Genomic DNA, 22,068 nt, shown 5'->3' on the forward strand with positions numbered 1-22,068 from the left:
TCTTATTTTGAATAATAAAGCTCTAAAGGTCCACTGATGGGGGGTAATAAATTCATATATTTATTTCTGCAGATTTCTAAAAGAAGAGGCTGTGGTCAGGGTGGAGTGAATCTTTGATAACCAAGATTGTTGTTGTTTTGGCCTTCGAAGAGACAATGGCATTACCCAGTGTCAGGTCTTTCTCAGTAAACTGCAGAGAATGATATAGAGGGCAAGAAATGGTCAAGCACAGTTTAATTGGGTGTGTGTCTGTGAAAAACACTACAGCTCTCTGATACATTTTTGGTTCAAGATTTAATCATCATGCAAATGATTGTGATTAATGCTTTGTCTGTTTAATTCAAATATTATACTATAAACCTAATATTTTAATAGGGTTGGCAACTTTCTAGATCCGATTACTACATGTGTGTGAAGTACAGGTGCTGTAGCTATATGGTATTAAATTGTCCACAGTAGCCTAATTATAATATATACAACCAAAAATGCATCTAAAATAAACACCAGAAACCTGGGCTAACGCTGATGTACATATATGCATTAAATCTAAATAGGACTGCTCTATAGGTAGGATAACAGCAGAACAATTGTCCTGCCATATAAGCAAAACAAGAGCCTGCTAAAGCCACCAAGAGGGTGCCAAAGACCATGTATTTATTTCTATTTGATTTTTTACCTGTGTTATGTCAGTGGCAGCTAAGATTTCTGCATAGGGCCCCACACAGGCTTGGGCCAGCCCTGGTAACACAGTGTCGTGCACTGGAAAACCATCAAGCCAGTTGACTATGCTACCAGTGTTGTTTATGTAACTGTGCAAATAAACTGCAAACACAATTACTTTTAGAAGTATCATCCAGTTTGTTTTCACAATTGCCAAAATGTAATGAATCACAGCCAGTGTTCTAAAACAGAGCTGGAATGTATTCCTGGCTGATGTGGTTACAAAAAATAAAAAAATAAATAAAAATTTTAATTGGTGGATGAATTTTCAATGAAAGTGCTTCACTCAGCAGCCATTAATGATTCTTCTGTCCAGTATGAATAAATTGGAATTCCTATCCTTGTATCGGGTGCAGCAATTATGTGTAACAATTGTGAAGCAAAAAAGCAATAGTGAAATTTTAATATAACAATATAGGTTCTATAGAACATGATCTGCATGCATATTAATTAGGCTATGCAAATAACACAACTACTTCGGTAGCACATCATTCATGCCTGTTGAATAGGCAGTTTTCTGCTTTGCAGATACTTGAAATCTTTTACTAATCTTTCCCCAAATCCAGTAGGAGCTGCCTTTTACATTAACATGCCAGGATACACACTCACTGGATGTTTAATCTGTCTAATGGGTAAGATATATTCTTATAGTCAAGAAAGATATTTTTTAATTATTAATCAGTTAAGGAAGTCAAGCTATTGCATTTTGCTGAGATGAAGGAATATTGCATAACCCTGTACTGGCCAAATAATTAGATTTGATGTGCTATTTTGTGGATTAATCCCATAACTGAATTATTCACATGGTTTTATAGCCATGGTTAATACTCGCTGTCAAAATGGTGAGGTTCATAACAACCTCTTTCCTTCATAAGGAAGCTTCCTGTTTTTGAAACTGTTTCAGCATACTAGCTCTTACTGCTCTCTATCTGTTTAACAAATTTTTCGTTGTATTTAATTACTTTCTACCTGGAAACTGGTAAATTCCATGGAAAGCTACTTTATCATCACAAACTATATCTAAGGAACTACCACAAACATAAGTAATGTTAACATTTTGCTTTTCATCATGACTTATGTTCTGGTTCAGAGCACTGAATGCAGCATGTTTATTCTTCGTCATTAGTAGCAGTTTTATCTGTGAGAAGTGTAGATGAATTGTTAGTCTGACAGAGAAGACTCTAGCACTAGAAGTACGCATCCAGACAGCAAGGCGAATGGGTGACGTTACGGCAAAGTAGACGAGCTTCAACCAGCTCATCGGATCACTACACATCCCCAACATTAAGTAACAAAACCCCAGAGACCTTCTGCCTGTACTGGCCAGACTTCAGATCAGAAGGTGAGAGAATACAGTCATGTGTTGTGTGGCTCAGATTGTTCACACAGTTAGTAACAGTCCAAACACTTTAATTATACTGTACAGCATGAGACCTGGAAATGTGTGTCTGTGTGTGTTCTCCCCAGGCTGAGCTCCAGCTTTGTACTGTCCATCTTCAGAGAGATCTATCAGACTGGCTCTGATCACTGTGTGTCCAGCTTGCTGAGTTCAGCAGAGAACTGCATCAACCTGAACAGCAGAGAGCTGGACTCTGTCCACTGTGCTGCCCTGCGCTTCACCCTCCAGCACTGCACAGCAGTCTCTCTCAGCCTGCTTTTCACCTCCATACCAAAGGCGGAGCTGGAGAGCATTGAGCCACTGCTCTAACACGTCTCCCGTCTCAGGCTTGAACTTTTCTCACAATCAGAATTTTAACACAGAACTGGTCTGTTTAGGGAGTGTTATATAAACGTTTATGTACGTTTATGTGTTTTTCACGAGTTTCCTCAAAAGTCATTTTGTGCCAGCATCATTTAGGTTTTATTGAGACTCCTGTCAGGTAATCAGCAATATCCATGGATATTTACTTCAGAATAAAATGACTTTCTGGAGGAAATTGTTAAATTTAGGTGAAATATTTATATTAACCTGAAATTAATTGCCCTGCCAATGTCTGTGTGTGTTTTGTTTTCTCCGTGTTGACAGGCTGCTGTTGCTGAGGCTGCTCCACTGCTACAGTGTCTCTGAACTACAGCAGGGGGCAGCAGCAACAGATCTGCTCTTCGCTCTGCAGCACAGACTGGATTTCTCCTGCTGCTCTGCTCTGGACCTCACAGCAGACACACAGAAACACACACTGACTCTGAGCACTGAGCACTGCAGAGTCGTCTCCATGGTCATCCAGAGAGCTCTCTCTCACACACACACACACACACACACACACACACACACACACACACACACACACACACACACACACACACACACACACACACACACACACACACATCTCACTCTACACGGCTGTGAGGGCAACTCTTCCCCATTTTACACACAGTCACCCTTCAGTAAGCCACTGACTCAACACCACACAAACTAGGGAAACATTCTGGAAAAAGGAAAATAATTTTATCATTTGAAACAAAATGTGTGTAAATAGCATTAATGTTAGTAGTTATGTGAGTGTGTTAGTGTTTTGTGACTCTACATGTTGGTGAACGTTGATTGTGTTCAGCTGCAATAAAGCCATGCTGCTCCAGTTCCTCTCTCTTGTCTGTGTGGGGACTGATGTGGAGTGTGTGAGACGCGCTGTGGTTCTCTCCCGGGCTCTGGGTAAGATGGTGATCCTCAGTCAGACCCGGCTGGACCAGGCCTGTAGGTCACTGGCACTGTTTCTGGAACATTCTGAAGGGCTTTCAGAACTGGACCTTAGCCACTGTCAGCTCACTGACCACTGCCTGCAGCTGCTGTTCGCACACCAGCACAAAGCCCACATCCTGCAGTGAGTGGACAAGCGGGAGGAGGGATGTGTAGAGAGTCTTGATTGTTGAGTGCACAGTGAACACTAACATAGATATAACACATTTTACTCTTTTTCTCACAATTTAACACAAAATCCGGCAGGGTGACTGAATGTAGAAGCTGTGTGTGTTCATTGTAAAGCATTGTATGTTCCTTGAAAGGCTCTATATAAATGTAACTTTGCTCATTCAGTCATATCCTGTGTTCCTTCAAGGACTTAATTTTTCAAAAGCAAACAGCAAAAAGCCTGATTTTCTTGGTGATTTTATTTGGAAATGACGACCTCTCTCACTGGCTGCCTGGTTCACTGATCACTGCCTGTACTTGGCAGGATGGACCTCTGTGGTCTACAGAATATCCAGACTGCTTGTAGAAACACATGTTCTCATTAAAAAGAGAAATAAGGCATAACAGACTCTTTATGATTTACAGTTTCATGCCTGATAAATAACAAGTCATTTGTACAAGAACTGAAAGAATTGATATTTTGTTTAAAATGTCAAAATGCATAATTATCTGCCCATTAATGACTCAGGTCCACTGACACAAATATACTATTTATTGCTTTGCTTATTCATTCATTTGCTAATTCAGTCATTCGTTTATTCATTCATTCGTTCATTAATTTAATTCATTGATATATAAATCTACAGGTGTTTGTACTGCTACATGGTGATTTAGTAGAGGGAGGTGTGTTTGGGAATCCTGAACAATGTGGTAATTATAATCCATCTAATTTCAGCCTCAGTCACAATGACATCATTGATGTGTCAGCAAAGAGGATCTATGATACTGTCTCCACCAACAACAATATTCACACTGTGAGGTAACTGTGTGTGTGTGTGTTTAGGCATGTAAAATAAGGCTGTATTTATTTTAGTTTAAAATTTCAAATTTAAAAGCCTATTTTGATTTTATAGGCTCTTCAACAACAGAATTACAGGCATACAAATCTTCCTCTCAGACAAGTGCTTTGAAGTCTGGTGATGTTGATGTGTTGTTGGCACTGTAATGATGAGATCTGATTTTTCTAGATTATTGGGACTATCCAAATTATATATTTGTTTTAAGTGAAAAAATGTAATGATTAAAAAACACATTTTAGTTATCTTATACATTTTAAGATTACATATAAAAATCAAATACTCAAAATTTATTTATAAAGTACTTTTAAAATTGTATTTTATTTTATTTTATTTACAACAGGTGCTATTACAAAGCAGCTTTTCAAATGTCCAAGTCCAAGCCCCCAGTAAGCAAGCCAAGGGTGACAGTGGCAAGGAAAAGCTCCCTAGAGCATGAGGAAGAAACGTCAAGAGGAACCAAGACTCAAAGGGGCCCCATCCTCCTCTGGCTGTTTAAAGAGAGACCTAAATTAAAAAATGAAATAAGCATTTAATGTTTAGACCAACTTTCTGGAGGTTCTAGTCTTGTCCTGATAGTGTGCATGTGTCCGAGACCCAAGTCGCAAGAGAACGTCCATTAAGGGCAACAGAGAGTAGCTGGTTGGGGTGGAGGTGGTGTGGGCTACAACAGGGGACATCAGGGGATGATGGGAGTAGCCAAGGCATCTGAGACAGGATGAGGCTCAGTAACATCACAACATCAGGGGTAGGTGTACCTCGGCAGAGTCCACTATCAGTCCAGTGTATTAGAGCAATGATGTTTGATTCCTACTCAAAGAACATGTGATATTTCCTGCATTCACTTTAGGTATCAATGAAGTTGTGACATCAAGCAAAGGAGGACAGTGAGACATGAGTAGACAAGCACAAGTTGGACCTATTAGGGACAATGAAACAAAACCTGAAGACAAGAAAACAGAAATGAAAGCCTGAGTGAGCTGAACTGAACTGAATCAAACTCCTACCGCTATATGGACCTAGCTCTGTAATATAGTTGAAACTGTAAGTTGCTATAGATAAGCGTGTCTGCCAGATGTCTGCTCACATTAAGCAGTGCAGTTGTGCAGTGTGAACATGACATCTGTCTTTTACAGCAAAATCTAATTATTTTATTATTCTTTAAATGTCTTTAAATGTCTTCATGGTCTAGCAACTCATAATGGCATTAGCACTTGAAAGCAAAAAAAAAAAAAAAAAAAAAAAAACCAACAGCAAAACAAAAACATCTCAAAACACACTTATTGCATTGAGTTCTGTTTAGATGACTTTTGATTTTATATTAACACATCTACTGTTATCTATTTACCTTTTCCTTTTATCATTATATATGTCATTTTATTTTTTATCCTTTGGGCAATTAGTCTCTTCTCAATGCGTTTTATTTTTTGTGTGCAGAGAGAAGGGGTAAGAAGATGCATATATAGAGGTCTGGACTAGCCGTGCTGTCAAAGGTTAGGGGAAATGAAATAAATAAATGTTCCAAAATGTTTTTTTAAATAGTTTAGTATCCAACATTTTAAATTCTAACATTTATGGTTACCCCCAGCAGTGATCAGTGGTAGCTCAGTGGTTAAGATACTTGACATGTAGTCAGAAGCTTACCAGTTCCAGCCCTACTGCTGCCAAGTTGCCACTGTTGGTTCTCTGAGCAAGGCCCTTAACAATCAAGACAACAATCGGCTCAGACAACAATGGCCACAAGAGGGAGACAAAGAGCTTCTCTAGTAATCAATGAAAACAGGAATACCCTGTAACTGTATGCTATACTATTCTTTTATTTTATATTTTTCCTTGATGTCCACTTACAATGTTTGCATGGCTTTATGTTCCAAAAATAATCATAATCTATTTTACACAAATATTTTCCAACCTGTTTATCTTGTAGAATTAAATAGGACATGTATTACATTACGAATAAAGAATTCTGCGCTGCATACACTTAGACATCGGTAATATAACTTGCAGTTATATAACTTCTAGTGAAAATCCTTGAAGCAGTCAACACCATCATCTGAGTGAGCTCCATTTAACCCTCTGAAGTTAAACAAAGAATTGCAGCTAAATGTGTGAACATTATCACATGTGTCACTTCATAACAAGTTAAGCTTCATAATAGGTCACGAAGTCAAGAAAATTCATACCTAAGCATTACTTTGTTTGATATGTTTATGGATGTATTTGGGTATAACCAGGTCATTTGCCTGTTTTTATGTATTGATCTGTATTGCTCCAAAAAACTACTCACGTCTTCCAATGTTCTTGATCCCCACTTCTAAGAAATAGTAAATGGACTAATCCTAGTTGTGGATAAGTATAAGACTAAACAGCTGTGAACTAATTCCACACGAGGGGAGTCATCACTGGAAAGGTGTTCTGGTGCGAGGCGTGCAGTGGTCCCTGTCCTGCGAACACAGAGAGACACAGAGGCGAGATACCAGTTAAAAAGGTTTGAGAAAGTACATCCTCCACTGACAAGATTCTGTTGTTTAAATGTAAATGGAACAGGTCTGCTCCTTCTCTCAGCCAATATAGAAACAGCAAACTGCACTACAACAAGTACACAAGGTGTAATGAACTTGCTATGAGAATGAACTCAGTAAGTAACTCAAAAAGGAAAGGAGCTTCTCCTTCCTGTTTTCTTTGTTCTCTTCTTGTTAGTGTTTGTATTTGCTCTTCCAAAACACTCCTGCACTCATTCCTCACACTAAAACATGAACCTGGTGTTGTTTACACAGTGACTTGGTTTGAGGCATCTGATCCATGATTTCCCCCTGGGGTCACAGGTCTCGTTTGTCGCCCTTTTTTTTCTCCTTAAGACAAAAACAAATTAAAATAAGAGCAGAAAAACTGAGCAGAAATAAACAACTATTAAAATTCTAGATGCACTGTGGAATGTTCAGAGAAAAACAAGACACTCCAGTCTCTATTGTATTTAATATGTGGTATTTAACTGTCAATATGGGGACATTACGACAAGGGAGTGGGCTCAGCTGACCTGTCTATGATTTTATTATTATTATTTTTTTAATCCTAGTCTTTGATTAAGTTAAGGAATTTTTCTTTCAAAGAAAAGAAAAGGGATGGAACATGTGAAACACAAACATAAAAATAGGTATGCATTTATCTAATAAACTGATGACTACGATTAGGTGAGACAAGTTTTAGGATATAATAATAAGTGTATAATTTCCATCACACTTTTCACCTGAGTCTCCTGTGTTTCTGAATAAAAGAAAGTAATATAACACAAGCAGTTATACAATTTCCGAAAGGCATATTATTTAGAAATAAAGAAGAACTTGGTTATTATTTGGTTATTAGGACACATGAGGAAAGCATTTTAGTTGCATTCATTTTGCCAAAGACATCCATGACTGAAACAAGCTTCCTGTCACCACTGACCACCCTCCTAGCGTTCATGTCTCCACGGTTTCCCTGTCTAGTGTCTTTATTTTGATTTACTCCCTTGTTGTGGTTCCATTCCTTCGTTTCGTTTTCTGCACCCCTCATAATTTGCACTTGTGTCTGGTTTAATGCTCATGTGACCATGTTTTTAAGCCCTGTTTTAGTTTAGTCTTGTTGCTATTTATTGTAAGTCCAGCTGCTGTTTGTTAATCGAGGCTTCCGTGCATGTGAATATAAGCCTGAATGTTTATCCTCGCCCCAATGTTATAGCCTGCATCCCTGGTTTGTCTTCGTGCACTTTTCTTTACTTTAGTTTATCGTGAATTCTCGGACTCTCCATGTTAATAATTTGACCCTGGACTTTGGATTTGCCCCTAATAAATCTCACTCTTTTCCACACACTGCTCATCGTTACACTTCCCCAACCTACTATATTTACATTAAAACTCCGTCAACAGCAGTCTTTAGCGTTGAGGGTTTTTTTTTTAATCTGCGTAAAATTACATAATTTCTGCTGTTTCAGAAGTGAAGGATTTGCGCGCTCTAAATTTTCATCATGCCAATGCACAGAGGTTTTGGTATGGAGATTTTATCCCGATCTATAGGAGCAGGTGTGATGGACTATAAAGTTGACGAGAAAGAAACCATCCGTTTCGCCGCCGTTTATGTCCATAGATGCTGCTATTACCAAAACTAGTACTGCGCTGATTCTTAGAGGACGGTTGATTTGACCGGATGCCGCAGCAGTACGGCCGACTACTCCTGATCATAGCGTATTCATGACAACTCAGCCCTTTTTACGACTGAGGTGCTCACACGACAACGTGTGATCTTGCACCTTTTATGTGTTTTAAGAATAACGCTCAGTGTTTTAAAGTGCAGCAGCCAATTTTCCTCTAAGGCGTTACTAAGCTCTGTGAGCAGAGTAATTTCTCCCATTGTGTTGAAATGAACAGGTGTCTGTTATTAGTTCAAGCATTGTATGTTCTTTGAAAGGCTCTATATAAATGTAACTTTGCTCATTCAGTCATATCTTGTGTTCTGTCAAGGACATTTTTTTGAAAACAAACAGCAAAAAGCCTGACTTTCTTGGTGATTTTATTTCTCTTACTGGCTGCCTGGTTCACTGATCACTGCCTGTCCTTGGCAGGATGGATATTGTGTGTCTCTGAAAATGTATTAATATTATTAGTATGTGCCTAACGCTCCTCTCTATTCCAAAGCTGACCCGATTTCCATAATTCTCGTACGCACATCATGTGTTGAACCCATCCATAGTATTTTTCTGCTTATCTAATATGCCAATATTTTCTCGTAACCATCCCACCAAGTCCTAAAAACACCCAAACCTAAATGCTTAGTAACTACAGTAAAGCTTGTGTCAGTGTCTTAATTTATATTCTGCATTAGTTCATCAAATGGTTATTTATTGAGAGTGAGTCTGTATTTTGTATTTGAAAAAAAAATAAAACTGTCAGCATTAAGCAGCTTTGTTGTCTGGTTTGAAGGCTGTGGTTGTGCTATTTTTCTGGCCTTTCTGGTCAACTAATTTCTGTACCCAGTCATTCCATCAAGGGAGGTGTGTTGCTATTGAAATGTCCAACTTCCTTCATCTAGGGAATTCATGACATACATTAGAATTACATTTATTATAGCTGCAGGTGGCAAGTAAAGGGTCCAATCATTTTATCACATCTGCACAACTTGGTTGCTGATGACATGCCATATTAAGTTCACCAGCCTTTGTGGTTGGTTTTGACATTTTGTTTCCAGGAATGTTGTATTTTGAAACCAATCTCTCAATTTTCTCTGCTGAATTGCTTTATATAAATATTATTTTTCTGATTCGACATGACTAAGAAATATAGTTCCCCCACAAGGTCAGTTCACCCCAAATGTACTTGCATTCACAGTATGTTCATATACACCATTGAAGTTTGGTGATAATCTAACACTCTATGGCTAAGTTTTAGCCTATTAATAAAAATCCTGCTCTTGGGGATTGATAGTTAAATACACATATTTTTGATCATTATTTACAAGAAGATCTGCATTTTTTACATTTAAAAGGTATCTCTAGATCAAAAGGTCACTGACTTGTTTGAAAGGTGCATTTGCCCAACTAATTTAGGTATCAAAAATCAGGCTAAAAAAAGATTTACAAAACGTATTGAACTTTTTTTATGAAATAGTCACAAAGTATTGCACTGTATAAACTGCATTTCTCATGCACAATTGGTACACAATGGGATTGACTCATTTTTCTGTTTTTAAATACCTTTTCATATGTCAGAGGGGCTCTGTTGGCAAAAATGTCCTATAATTCCCATGCTAGCTCAAAGTCCATAAATCAATACTCATGTCAAGTTTCATAAGAATTACTCAAAGAAGTCTTAATTTTTTTTCAGCTGTTTTGAATGAATCAGTACACCTTGGAAGGATTGATAGGTATGTAAGTGTCATATACCATACAAATATCAACATGTTTCAGTCTCATCAATATTTTGATACCAAATTTGGGAAGATTGGAGAAAGGTCCTACGACTAATGTGTTACAGTTCATCAGCAACATAAAAAGTAGTAGGATATTTAAATTTAAAGTTATTTCTACAAGAATCAACGTTATAGAAGTCCACTGAAGCCAGTTCTATGATTAGCCCATTACCTGAAAAACATTAGCCAATGTTTGAGTCATCCTTAGGAATCCTTCAGCTTGCTTACAGAAGCAGTATGCAAAATTTCATCTTGATCAGAAGAGCAGTCATTGAGAAACAGTTATTTGCATATTATAATGCCCCATATTGACAAAACTGCTACATTTGGTAAGCTACCTCAAAGTCAATACTGGTATAAGTCTTTTAAATTTCATGAAATCTGAACATGTCCTTCAGGAGTGACAGCTAGTTAAAGTTAAAGTTAAAGCCTGACCTTTGTACTACTAATTTGTACTACTAATATTAGACTGGAATAGGACAGCTGCATTTTTTATGTCAGGTTTTTGTTTAAATAATTATTGAGATTCAGACTCTTGCAAATATTTTGACACCAATTTCACTCCGATTGTGTGAAAATCCTAGGACTGGTTTGAAATTAGCAAAAAAATAAAACAAACAAACAAACAAAAAAGTGAAATCTAATGGGCAGAGCCTATCTGAATTCAGGAGAAGCCAAGGAAGAATAAAATAAAAAATAAATAATATTATTTCTATATTCACCTCTGTCTTTTCTTTTGAACATCTGCAAATGTTAAATATAGTTTTGTCAGGGGCTCGGGCTGCGGGACTGAATGGCTTACCTGTGGAGCAGTAGGGGTAGTGCAGGGACGTCCCACTGGTGGGCTTGTGCTCTGGCTAATGCCTACTCCTGACATGATCTCCTCTGTGATATCCTTGCCATCCTGGTTAGGGTCTCGGATACGGATCTTAGCGAACAGCAAGTTATTGCATCTATTAAGTCAATCTACAATTAAATTAATTTCACCTCTGAGGCATGGGGAATACTCACTGTTTTCTTTACCCTCTTAGTGGGTGGAGGCTGCTGAGCTGTATGCACTATTATAGATGGAGATTTGGTGTATATGGTCTGACCAGGATAGTATGAAGGCCCTGCCACTAGTGGTGACCAAAAAAAAGCACTGGTTTCAGTTAGAGAGCAAAAGAAAAACCAGTTTCAGCCAGCGGGAATACCCAGAAGAAAGGTCTCTTTATCGGTGAGAGCACGCATGTGTGTTTCCCAGGTGGGGGTAGAGAAAGGGAAGTCCAAACTCACCATATGCTAGTGGGCAGTCTGCAGGAAAGAGCCCAGGGTAGAATGTACTGGGTCCTGTGGGCTGGACGGAGTACTGCTGGGGATGTCCCACGTAGGGAAGGCCACTGTGGTGATACTGAGAATGAAACAGAACAGCAGAAGTAAAGGGCCTAGCACCAGACATGGCCATTCATATAGGACACTCCTAAAAGAGATATTCAAAGCAGTAAACAAACAAAAAATACAAAAACATTTAGTTTTTACACTGAAAAAAAACTAAACTAGAACTTCTCATTTCTGCTTCCAAGATAAAACATATTTTTATCTACACATTTTAGGAGCAGTTTATTTATTGCTGGCCAACCTGTTTATAGACAGATTTTCAACCCATTTGCTACACTGTGTACATATTTGCACAGGCACTTTTCTCTGCTCTGGGTACCTGAGGCACGTAGTACTGGAGTACGTAGTACTGGCCGGTCTGGGATGAGGTGAAGGGCATGGGTGTCAGGAACATCATGATGGGCTGGCTGGACACGGGTCGAAAGGAAGCGCTGTTACTTGGAATGGCAGGCTGGGCTGTCTGCATCTGAGGGATCTGGAAAAGCTGGGAGAGGAGAGGAGTGGAGAGTGAGGGTCACAGAGCAGCGTGGCGTATGCCGCAGCAGCCGACTCAGACGCTCGGAGTGAAGACTTTAGTCAAGAGTTGAGTCGTGGACTCTACAGCAGTTGTACTGGGAATGTTGAGGAGATATATACATAAAAAAAAAAAGTTTAAAATTTTCAAGGGATTTTGGATGTCCTATTATGCTAGGCATGCAAGATACAAAAAGAAAACCTTTCAAGAGTCTGTTTCACATGCATGGCACTAATACAAGGGTGACTGAACTAGCATGAAAAATTAAACAATTACAATGACGGATGCAGCTAATTAGCCATGATTGCAGGAGAGGGGATATATATGTAAAAGACAACTAATCTTGAATGTAAATTTGTACTCATAACCTGAGTCTATCAAAGCCAATGCTGACAAAATATGACATGAGCTAGAATTCAGAATGTGACAAACCCCCATCCCAGTTGGCTTTGATGCTCAGAATGAGAACATAGTGAGGGAATTCCTTCTACATGAGAAACAGTAAAATGAGCCTAAGAGGTGATTCTCACATACTGTCTCCCACCGAGCTGTTGCCATCTTAACATTTTCTGGACATAAAATCCTCCCTCCAGCAGTTATGCAGGAAGGCAGAAATGAACCTTTGTATGGGCTCCTGGGTAATGGAGCAGCCATACCATGTCCAAAACAGATTATTAAAAAGCACTGGAGTCCAAAGGAAATAAAGAGAAACAGACTAAAAAAGACTAAACATAAAAGACTAAACATAGGTGCTGGCATCCTCCGAACTGGGGAGCAGAGTGGCGCGCAGGTGCACCACTGAGCTACTGGAATGTCTTTCAATGCATTTTTTGAAGACTGCAAAATTACCTGAATGGATCTCAATCCTCCCTTGAATATTGAAGCAGGAACGAGAGAGAAGCTAGTGGAAGAACGCACTAATGGGTGTGGAGGGTCAGAGAGACTTCAACACGCTCACATACACTGGCACACACAATTTAAACAAATCTTTAAACAAATTTAAACCAAACCAAGTTTTGTTTTTTTTTAAATGACGGAACACTGTTGTTACAGTGGAATTGTGAGGTCAGAGGCAGAGCAAATGTGTTCCACTAACCTTCCTGGCCCTTTAAGTGCACTACTGCAGATAGACTGAAAACAAATTTCACCTAAATAAAATCACACTGTAACACTGAAAACAAACACAGACAAGCACTGAATGAGTGGTAAAGGGCATTAAAGCCTAAGTATTACATGGAGATCACCGCTCACATTTTCAATTCTTTCCTTTGACAAAACAACTCACATCAACAGCCAAGGCACTGCACTGGCTTTCTAAAAGGAGATGGCAGATGGCACTATCAATTAGCTTCACTCAAAAATGGGAGAAAACAAGGAATGCGGCATGTTGTGCGCTCGTGCACATAGTTCGGTCACACGTCTCTGCTATGGTCTTCCAACGTACACTGCCCTTGATATGAGGCAATATGGCCACCTACTGTAAGCTCAACCTTGGGTCACGATATCATGCAGAGCCTTCATAATACCCTATGCTTCTGTGCATGTGCTAGTCAGATTCAAGCTCAAATATCGTCTCTCTCAGCTAGCACAGCCCGGCCTCATCTGTCTACAAAACTTCCAAGAGGTCTCCGGTACACTAGACAAATGTTGCTGTTTTGTATTCACAGAGAACATTTATCCAAGTATGTGTACTGGTCAAAAAGTTGGGATGCGGCTGGGAGACAGGAATCCATCTGCCTCTGAGATTGATGTGTGAGTTGGGGCGCCAAAAAGTATCTTAAGCACTTCAGCACCATTCTAAGACAACCATTGACAATAATTACTCACCTTAATGAATGCTTTGTCCGCACCTTGGCTGCATCTGAGCTGGTGGTTGAAAAGCAGGGCCCGCAGCTGCTGGTTCTGGGGCTGGATGTCATACTGCTCAGCGGTCTGACAGGCACGCACAACTCGTAGGTCTGTTCAAGGTGGTGCTTGTACACCTCAATTTCCATCGTAATTGTCCTGTACAACCATTAAAAATTTGACAGAAGTTAAAAAACAGCAGAACGGTTTGTTACAACTGGAAAAAAATAAATAAGAAAAGATTGATTGTTGTTGTACATGAATGTCAGTGAGCCATGAGGATAAGCCCTCTTGTCCAAAGTTCTGATTAGCAGTTATGACCTCCTAACACTGCAATCAAAATGCACGGGCAAAAGATGCATTACTGAAAAAACACTCTGCACATCTGGATTTCATGTCACCACAGTCAAAGTTGAAGGCTTTGTTCAGTGAAAAGAAAACAAATGTATCAAAGTTGGTGTTATACTCAGTAAGAACTCAGTACAGTAAGAAACTGCAAAATACTCAGAGAACTCTGTGCATGAGTCAGTGGCTCAATAGTCCAACTAAAATCAGCCAGGACCACAGTTTAGTTGGGCTAAACATGAGTCAACTAAATCCTTAGTCAGAGAATGATATTCTGTCTTTGCTGCTTACATGATCAGCTTCTTTCAAATAGCCATGTCAACTCAGTCAACTTAGTTATTTAGGAATAATATCAAGCTACATGTGGGCCATCAGATCCTGTTTGCCCTTGAAGACCCACTCACAATCTTTGCCCAAGTCCAGCACTGGACATGCATTACCTTGCAGTTTCACAGCTCTGGCACTGCAATAAACCCTGCATACGTCTTAACTAAGAAGGCAACAGTTCAAATGGAAAACCTACTTCCTTTCTGGGAGTGAAGGAAGCCAGCTGCTTGATCTTCAGTGTCTGGTTGAGTCTTGGATGCATCAAGCACAGGGACACCAGCTGATACCCCATGGTTGAGGTGCTCCATATATTGTGCAAGGATCGGTTCGTTATAATCACCATTCTGCATTTTTTAACAGCAGCAACAGCATAAAATGGTTCAGTTAAGGGTGCATCATTGGAAGACTTTCACTAAAATATGTCCTCACCATGTCTCAAATACAGCAATACCTCTTAGAAGCCATTGTACTGCACACAGAATGGACAGGCCCAGCAGTTTCTGTTCCCATATGGAACCTCAGTGTTTTGATTACAGAACCAGCAATTCACAATGACATGAACTGGTTTCTTCCCATTGAATAGGGAGTTTATATATATAACTGAATTTGATCAAACTATAGCAATGATTGTGAGCAAGGAGCTTTCATTTTACAGCCTAAAAATGAAAGTGGCAAATAAATGTATGTTACAAATAAACCAAACTTGAAACGTTATATGAATAGCTTCATGTTGAATATACACAGTTAATCAGTCATTAAAAACTACATTCTATTAATACAGAATGTTTATGAAAGTTAATTTAATCTAATTAACAATAAATGAACAGTCGAATATTGTAGTTCAAACAGTCCGATAGCTGTAATAATGGCTTAACTCATTTTGCTTATTTAGAGAGAACGATACATTTGAAAACCCACAGGTTTGTGAATTTGGGTCTCTAAATCATACAAAAGTAGGTTTTCTATTGCTGAACAGTTAGCTAGCTAACAAACTACCAGCACCTAAACGATCAAAGTTGAAAGCTGAACAATGAAATGGTTCCACAAGGAATGGTTTATAGCCCCGAGTTTCACACTCGCTGACCTCAACTGTTAGCTAGCTAACTAGCGTATCGCTGTGATAAAGCGATACAATCTTTAGCAATGAGGACATGAATAAAGTATCCTTTACAATTTTCACAATATTGTGAAATTTAATTTGCTGGCATTGGAGGTTATTAAATATTCACAATATCAATAATAATTCCTTGGCTCACAGAATCAGACATTACATTTTTGCTGTTATGGCAGCTGTTATAAAGATCATATTTATACAGAACCCTGTTCAGTTAGTGCTAGTATTGAGGAACCATTGCATAACTAATAGCGGTACAGAGACAGAAACATCATGTGTTCAGATGAATAACTGGATGTGTGTGAGACAGTCTGTGAGAGGTTTGCATTTGTGTGTTGCATGACTATGAGTGGGAAAACCATATAAAGGTAAAAACATTACATCTGCAACAAGGATCTCTTCTATTTGAAGGAAAGGTTTAAGTTAGACACAGTCTCAACAGAGTAAGTTAAATCTGTCTGTGTTAAGACCAGTTGACATATCAGTGGTTTATCACTGATTATGTCTGCCACTGAGATACCACAAATTAAGCTTTCCAGATTCCAAGACATACAGTTGTGCAGTGTGAGCCATACATCAATTTGAAAACTTCAAAAGTCACATAATGTGTGCATGGCATAAGCGTATTAGCAGGTCCCGAAAACATTTGCTATCAGAAAGGATTTCATCATAGAAAAAAACTACAAATTCTAGACTTGAGAATGTGAGCATCAATCCCACTAACACTCACATACTAAAAGAGCACTCTACCACTTGACCTAGTTCTCCTAGAGTGGGACTTGTTTGCAGATCGGACAAAAGCTGAAGACACAGTGGAATGGCAATTCTCTAGGAGATCATACCAAATCCTGCATCCACCCTAAATATTTCATCTAGCTGTGAAGTCAAAAAAGCTTATTCCTGAAATGACAGGAATAGTTCTTGCAGATTCTGATATGCTATGCAAACACTATAAAATGTGAGCTATGTTAGATCTGGCAGCCATTGGCTCTAACTGTCTCTTTTTATTGAGTTAAGCAATGCTTACAGAATAACTTTCTATGGCTTCAAATACTTCCAAGAATTAAACCTTGCAGAGCTCTGTAGCTAGACACATTGTCTCTGTAGGTTTGACATGTTCATTTGACAAACTAGCTAAAATAGCATCTTTTGGTTTGAATAAATTGCCCCTTAGACCCAGACAAAAAATTGCTCAAAATCTTTCTGCTTATTCATGCAGCAATGACACAGATTTCCAAAGAAAGAGGACGTATGGTTAAAGCTAGAAAAAAATGCCTACTCTGTGCTCAGGCAGAAAATCTGATATTTTAAATATGTCCCTAAAAGGTTTATATTCCTTGGCTCACAGAATCAGACATTACATTTTTGTTGTTATGGCAGATTTCATGGTGTAATAGACAGCACTATGTAACTCGCAGCAATAAAGCTCAGTGGACTTTGCAATTGATGATTTCGTCACTGTGTACAACTGCACTGAATTGCTCTTTAACAAAAGCTTCTCCACATTTGCTTTTGAAGTTTAATTCAAAAGTTGGCTGCAGAATAACCATTTGTCAGAGGGAACAATAAGTGTCAACTTTCACCTATGCTCGGTCGAAAAAGTGGCCGTAATCTCGTTAACACCAAGTCTACAATTTCATGGAAAGGTTCCCTTCAGTGCTACACCAAACACTGCGAAATGAACAGAGAAAGGCTGATTAGCTCAGTTGGTCAGAGCGTGGTGCTAATAAGGCCAAGATCATGGGTTCAATCCCCATATGGGCCATGTGGGTTTTGTCTGATGAATGACCCCTTGTCAACAAACCACCTGTTGCAAACAGGGCACTTCTTTGAACTTGTGTTGCTTGTAACATTGCTTGTAAATCACAATCTGCTAAGACATGTTCCGAGTACATGAGAGTGTGTTCTTGATTACAAAACTTTACCCATGGATTTGTGCTTGTTTACAAATCTTGGACAATGCAGAGAAAAGTATGAAATCAGAGGGACTCTGGCATTAGTGTAAGGCTCTCGATCGCTGTGTGAATAGGTCAAAGAAGCCATTCCAGAGGCATGCAGACAACCTGCATCCTCCCCATCAAATTATAGCCAGTTAGGTGTCTGGCAGTGCCAGGGAGTTCAAATCCTTTAGTCTGAAATGTGTTGGGATATGATTATGCCTGCCACTGAGGTCTGACAGCTCCACAGTTGCCTTGTGAAAAGAATACAGTATAGACCGGCACCCACATACATTACTGTACACATCAGAGATCAGCGCAGGAATATCAGTTTGTAAACCCGCCAAATCTGCCCCCACAGGCTCCCTGAGTTCTACTAATCGCTCCAACACCTTGTTTCAACCTCAGTTTCTTTTTTTTTGAAGCGCATGAGGCAGCTTCAGCTATTTCCACAGGCAATCATATTAGATGTGCCATCAGTAACCAGACATGTGACTTTATTTTATTCCCCATTCTTCCATAAGAGAGGATTTCACACAGGCCAAATTTTCAGCCGTATGCGCCTGCAGGAATTTCACAACACCAAGTAGTGTAGACTTCAGAAATGTGTTGTCATCTATAAAATGGCAGGTCACAGCCAAGAAGGCATCCACATTAAGAGATGTCCACATATCTGCTGACAAACTCATTGCAGGAATTTTCTGGACCTCAGCTTTGGCCTTCTCTTTCTCTTATTGACATTTGGCCTCAACCATGGCCTTTACAGTCTAAAGGGAAGGAAGAAAATAATTATATATATTTTTAATACTACTCTCATAATGTATCCATGTCACCACACATACCTTCCTAGTTAGGAGAATATAAGTTGAATCATGGAGACCAAAGCCTCATCCAGCTCTTCCTTTCTGGTCACTGCTTTGTAAAGATTAGATTATACTTTGTCACCAAAAAATATAGTACTCACCAATGAAATTCACTTTATAATCCAATCCAAACTGCAAATAACATGTAAGGTGCAGAGAATAATGCAATATATATATATATATATATATATATATATATATATATATATATATATATATATATGTATATAGAGTATATACACATTTTATATACATGTGCATAATAACGTTAACACCTTGTGACAACTGATAAATAAGCCAAATGACATTGGCAAGGGTGACAGTAGGAAAAACTCACTGGAATGGTGGAAGGGACTTGGAAGGTGTCAGACTCAAAAGGGAACTCCTCCTCCTTCGGTTAACCCTGGATAAACCTGGGCAAAGATGAGTTGGGTAGAGGATGGCTGACAAATTGTAAGCATGAAAGATACACTACAGCATTCCTACACAAAGACATCATAGGAGATAGAAACAGAGCACAGTTCACCTGGATAGAACACCTGGGTAGAAATACAGTAACTCATTATTATAACAGTACAAAGAAATGAAATGTGGATCATCCAGGTGAGGTTCATCTGCTAATCTGTACATAAATATTGTTTGTGACAGTGCAGAATGTTGCAGGTAAATGGAGGGCAAGGTGCTGTCATTTTAAGCATTTTAAGGCAGGTCCAGGAAGGAGAAACCCCAGCAGGTAGGAAGAGTTAGTGGGGAGCACAGATAGCGCAGCACTCCAGAATCATGTACTGGAGCATGGTGTGTCCACTGGGGGGAGGTGGGGTGGTTGGAAGAGCATAAAAGACTGTTGTTACTGCAAAGATTCATTTAGACCTTTCATTTGGACTGTTATTCTTTTTGTAGGGGGCGGGGGGGGCATGTATTTAATGAAATAATAACGAAAAATTAATAGATTAATTCATACCAACTCAAATTTGCTGGTAAAGAAATAATTTGTAAGGTAAAAGTTATTTTAAGAGTGATGTTAAGGAATTTTTTAAAATGTTAATTATAATTTCATTAGAATAATTCTAACATCTACGGGATGATCTGAGGGTTAAAGAAAAAAGAGGTGGACCTTATGGGCAATAATGCAAAAGTCATTATTGTAGTACAAGACCCTTTGTTCTAGCTAAGTGATCTGCTGCATCTCAGTTTGAGTCATGTAGAATTCTAAAGACAGAAAGTCTTTATTCTGGCATAAAATAAAACTGAAGGGGGAAACATACTTTGAGTTAGTACCAGTAGTTATTGATTGTACACAAAGTCCAGTATGCATCCAAATGTAATCAAGAGATATCTGTTGGTAGCTGAACATCTCCAACTCGTACAATGCAATGTTTCTTCTGTGTCAAATGAACTTAACAATTCAAACATCCATAACTGGCCATGTTTCTTGCCAACATACTGGTGTTTGGACCTATGGGATTACATGTATGTTGCCTTCAATAGCTTAGTTGGTAGAGTTTAGGACTGTAGAATTTAAAACTGTTATCCTTAGTCTGTCAGTTAAAATCTGACTCAAAGGAAGTTTGTTTTTTCACATACAAGCTTCTTTTTTAAGTGAGCAAATACAAAGAGCGTTCCCTGACCAGGAATCAAGCCCAAGTCGCAGTGGTGAAAGTGTTGAATCCTAGCCACTCACCCACCAGCAATAAAGCTCAGATGCTTCTGACAAACATTTTTCAAACTCTGTATTCCTAGTATACTGACGATGTTTGTATGCATACTAGACTTGGTATGCATGAGCATTAGGAGGTCATAAAGAGAGGTATTCATATTTCTTTTTATTCCACATAAAAATTAAGTTTGAAAGAGAATCCTAGCCACTAGCTCACCAGGGATAAAGGTGACAGTTTCCTCTGACATGAACATGACCTACATTCATTGGTAACATTTTGAACGAAACCAGGCAAAAGTATTTAGTCACTAGCTGAAACAGCTCAGCTGGGTGAGTGTTAGATTGAATATCAAAAGACTCCTAGTTCAGTCCTGGGTTTTGGTAGCTGTGCAAGACCAAGCTCCTTATCAAATTGTCCTCTTTTTAAGAATATTTCATAAACTTTTACATTCCTTTCTAAAAACGAATAAGACATTACTGTTTTTACGCTATTGTTAGAAGTCATAGTGTAATAGTGCTCTAGACTTTGAATTCAGTGATCCTACTTAAACTTTAGTGGAATTTGCACTTCCTTATGATATGTTTCCTCACTGCACAGAGAGCCATTTGAACACTGGCTTCTGTATAAACGCTTTTGAAATGTTTTTCATTAGTTGTCTACTGGCCAAACCACTGGACAAGGGGAGGGTAGGTGTCAGCTTGCATGTATGCTTGTGTTGGTATCCTGGTTCACACACTCCCTGTGTTTTCGTGGAATGGGGCCTACCTCAGCTTCCTTTGGCTCATGGATGGGCTTTGTCCTACCAAAAAAGGTGATGCAAATAAGTCATCTGCTTACTAAAGTTCTTGAAAATCACACTCTGCGAAGAGGCACTGCATAATGCAAAAAAACCTTCAGAAACAATACACTCTAATGACAGCAACCAACATACTTAATACAGGAGTGACCTCAGGGGTGATCTCATCCAAAGGCCACAACAGGAACAACAGGCTTAAGAAGGGACACATGAAATGACCTCAAAACACAAAAGTGAGCAGGTAAGTTGAGTTGATATGTGACTTCATTAATGTGCTTGGTAATTTCATATGGACCGATATACTTGGGACCTAACCTGCGACATGACCCCGGCTTGCGGAAGTCCTGTGTAGAGAGCCACACTCTGTCACCAGGTTGGTATATCGGGTTCTCCCCCCTGTGCCTGTCCGCAATTTCCTTATACATTCAGAGAGCTCATACAATACACTGATCTGTTTCCTCCCATACCCTTTCGCTCCGCTGCATCCACTCATCCACAGCGGGGAAACCAGCTGATATGGAAGTCCATGGGACATTTGAGGCTGATAACCTAAAATACAATAAAAAGGAGTCAAGCCAGTGGATGAACTAGTAAGTGAATTTTGGGCCATTTCTGCCAATAAGAGGAACTTGGACCGATCTGATGGATTGTTCATATAAAAACAATGTAGGAATTGGCCATTTGACTGTGGATGTAAAACTAATAGCTACCCCGATGTGTTCAATATAGGAAGCCCAAACTCGAGATGTGAATTGATGTCCCCAATATGATATTATGTCCTCTGGGATGCCAAATATACGGAACATCTGGTTAAACAAGGCTTCCACAGTTTGGCAGGCTGTAGGCATACTCGGAAACACAATGAACCACACACCCCTGGAGAATCCATCAACTACAGTGAGGACAGAGAGGTCAGTAACGCAATCT

This window comes from Electrophorus electricus, unplaced genomic scaffold, assembly GCF_041902795.1.
Source record: "Electrophorus electricus isolate QZ-2024a unplaced genomic scaffold, ASM4190279v1 Scaffold34, whole genome shotgun sequence".
Lineage (NCBI taxonomy): Eukaryota > Metazoa > Chordata > Actinopteri > Gymnotiformes > Gymnotidae > Electrophorus > Electrophorus electricus.